The sequence below is a fragment of the Ochotona princeps genome, unplaced genomic scaffold (assembly GCF_030435755.1).
Source record: "Ochotona princeps isolate mOchPri1 unplaced genomic scaffold, mOchPri1.hap1 HAP1_SCAFFOLD_648, whole genome shotgun sequence".
NCBI classification, from domain to species: Eukaryota; Metazoa; Chordata; class Mammalia; order Lagomorpha; family Ochotonidae; genus Ochotona; species Ochotona princeps.
Genome location: NW_026700228.1, coordinates 65,583 through 66,470, shown reverse-complemented (window position 1 = coordinate 66,470; position 888 = coordinate 65,583).

Here is an 888-nt window from a genome sequence, read left to right as displayed (position 1 = left end):
TTGTGTGGGAAGCTCACCAAGGTTTATTTCAGTCCTAGGCACTCAAAGGGCATTAAGCCTAGAGTGTGAAAACTGAGTTTCCTTGAGAGTTGCTTGGAAGCCTGATGGTGTGTGAAGTTAGTGAGCCAAATGGAGTTGTTCTCCCACAAGAACCACTCGGCTGATTCTTCTTCAATATGCGCTTCACCAACATGCAGTGTTTCCTTGATTGAATTAGCCCTCACACCAATATTTGCGTCTAGAGCCTGTGTATTGAGGGCTATCTGAAAACGGCTTTGGCTAGGAAGTTGTCTGTGAATGTGGAGTTGGTGGCATGTGAAACCCGCATGTGGAGCATTGGTTTGTGTGGGAAGCTCACTAAGGTTCATTTAAGTCCTTGGCACTCAAAGGGCATTAAGCTTAGAGTGTGAAAGCTGAGTTTCCTTGAGAGCTGCTTGGAAGCCTTATGGTGTGTGAAGTTAGTGAGCCAAATGGAGTTGTTCTCCCACAAGAACCACTCGGCTGATTCTTCTTCAATATGCGCTTCACCAACATGCAGTGTTTCCTTGATTGAATTAGCTCTCACACCAATATTTGGGCCTAGAGCCTTTGTATTGAGGGCTATCTGAAAACGGCTTTGGCGCTGAAGTTGTCTGTGAATGTGGAGTTGGTGGCATGTGAAACCCGCATGTGGAGCATTGGTTTGTGTGGGAAGCTCACCAAGGTTCATTTCAGTCCTAGGCACTCAAAGGGCATTAAGCCTAGAGTGTGAAAGCTGAGTTTCCTTGAGAGCTGCTTTGAAGCCTGATGGTGTGTGAAGTTAGTGAGCCAAATGGAGTTGTTCTCCCACAAGAACCACTCGGCTGATTCTTCTTCAATATGCGCTTCACCAACATGCAGTGTTTCCTT